The sequence below is a fragment of the Marmota monax genome, unplaced genomic scaffold, assembly GCF_021218885.2.
Source record: "Marmota monax isolate L192 unplaced genomic scaffold, Marmota_monax_Labrador192_F-V1.1 WCK01_AAM20220418_F8-fsc00210, whole genome shotgun sequence".
Classification (NCBI taxonomy): domain Eukaryota; kingdom Metazoa; phylum Chordata; class Mammalia; order Rodentia; family Sciuridae; genus Marmota; species Marmota monax.
The window spans coordinates 1267816-1270337 of record NW_026695248.1 but is presented as its reverse complement, the minus strand read 5'-3'; positions in this window follow the sequence as shown (position 1 = coordinate 1270337).

The window sequence follows — 2522 nt, the reverse complement described above, 5'->3', positions numbered from 1 at the left end:
TTTCAGTTCCCTAAAAAGTTGTTGACCTGATGGTGGAGGTGCATGACTATAATCTCAGCTACTGGGGCGGGGCGGGGGGGGGGGGCGGCTAGGAAACTTAGTGAGACTTGTTTCCAAAAAGGTGGGGAAACGGCAGTTGGCTAGCATGCATGAGGTCTTGGGTTCAATTCCCAGTTCCATTAGGGAAAAAAAAAATGTTTTGAGATTCTTTATGGCCCCCAGAATGTTTATTTTGGAAAGTGGCAATACATCTGCATTTGAAATAAATGTGCATTCTGCAGCAGTTTGATGTAATACTCTATATAAGTAAAAATAGGGCAGTTGAGTTACTATGCTATTTCCATCTTTTGTTTCTAAAGATGCAGAAAAAAGTGTGTGTGGGGGGGCGAGCATAAAGCACTCTGGCAGGGAGGTTGAGAAGCAGACCTTGTAGGGCCCCTTGAGAAGGGAAGGCCAGTGTTTGGGGTTCTGAAAACAACTCTGAAAAAACTGACAAAAACAACCAAGCTGAAACTAAGCTATGGAACAAACGCCAATACTTAACTAATCCTTGAATATGAGAAAGAAGGGATACTTCCTACCTATGTTAAGCAAATTATCTCATTTCTAGAAAAACAAGGCAAATAACATCACAGGGGTTTCAGAAACAATCTTGTTCATGTCAAAAGCTGCTGTTTCTTCTTCCTCCTCCTTCACCAGGGATGGAAAATGACCTCACACATGTGGCCTGTGCAATTTTACATTGTCCTTGGGAAACTGTGCCACTTAGAATACGCATATTATTTAGCATTGTAGTGAGAAAAGATGAAGGGAACAGGTTTTTGGCCTGAAAGACACACAATTTTGAAGATTAACATACTTCTAAATAACCTGAAGATCTAAGTAGAAAATATTTTAAACTAACTGATAATAAAATATATCCAAATTTTAGATTGAAAAGGGAATTGCAATTATGGTGTAAGGAGGCCTCCATGATCCCTGCCCCCCATACTTGTGGAATTCCCTTCTTCCTCCAGCTAGGACAGGACCTGTGATTTGCTCCCAGCTAATGGAATGCAACAAAGGTGATGGGTCCTTGGGACTGTATGTAAATTATGACCTCATAGTGCCCTTCTTGTGAGTCTCTCTCTGGTGCTGTTTTTGAAGGAACAGCTTGACATCAATCCTACAGCTATAAGGATTGAACTGTACAACCCTGGAGCTTGGAACAGATCCTCTAAAGTCAAGCTCTGAAGATACCAAACCTTGGCAAAAAGATTTTTCTGCAGCCTGTGAGATCCTGAACAGATGACCCAGCCAAACTGTCCTCACTTTAGACCCACAGACATTTCAAGTTAACAAGTGTGTGCTGTTTCAAGCAGCAGTTTTTGATAATTTATTATGCAGCAGCAGAAAACAAAATGCACTAATGGGTAAAACCACTCTGGAAAGCAGCATGGAGGTTCCTTAGAAAACCTGGAATGGAACCACCATTTGACCCAGTTATCTCACTCAGTATTTACCCAAAGGACTTAAAATCAGCATATTACAGTGATGCAGCCACATCAATGTTTATAGCAGCTCAATTCACAATAGCTAAATAATGGAACCAACCTAGGTACCCTTCAACAGATGAATGGATAAAGAAAATGTGGTATCTATACACAATGGAATGTTACTCAGCCATGAAGAATGACTTCATGACTTTTGCTGGTAAATGAATGTATCTGGAGACTATCGTGCTAAGTGAAATAAGCCAATGTTTTCTGATATGCAGATGTTAACACACAATAAGAGGGGAGGGCAGAATAGAATTTCAGTGGAGTAGAGAAAGGGGAATGAAGGGAAGGGAGGAGGGATGTGAATAAGAAAGACAGTAGTATGAATCAAACATAACTTTCCTATGTCGTATATGGATACATGGCCTGTGAAACTCCTCATCATGTACAACTACTAGAATGGAAAGTTATTCTCTCTCTCTCTCTCTCTCTCTCTCTCTCTATATATATATATATATATATATATACATCTGTATCTATATCTATATATCTATATCTATATCTATATATATATCTGTCAAAATACACTCTACTATCATGTATATCTAAAAAGAACAAATAAAAAAAGAAAAAGAATGCACTAGCCCTAAAGATTTTTCCTCTAAAGATTTTTTTCTTCAAAACAACAACATTTCTAAATATTCAACTTAGCATTTAGATTTCTTCTTCTACATTAGAGGACAACAGTATGCCCACATTGGCATTATTTGAGCCAGATGTTCAAGAGACAAAGGAGAATAAAGGGTGACTAGAACAGAGGCTCCTTATCTTCAATGAGCTGCTGAGCTGCCCAAGGCTTCCCCCGTATTGACCCTCCCCTACAATTTACTTCTCTTCACCCCTCCAGGTGTCAGAAATAGAAGGAAATAAAGTAATTCTCCCTAAAAGATTTCTTCCTCTTTTTTCTTCTTTTAACTAGCAACCCCAACTGTAGACAGAGGTTTCTTAAAAATTCAAAGAACATCCATTTTGAAACTGAAAATA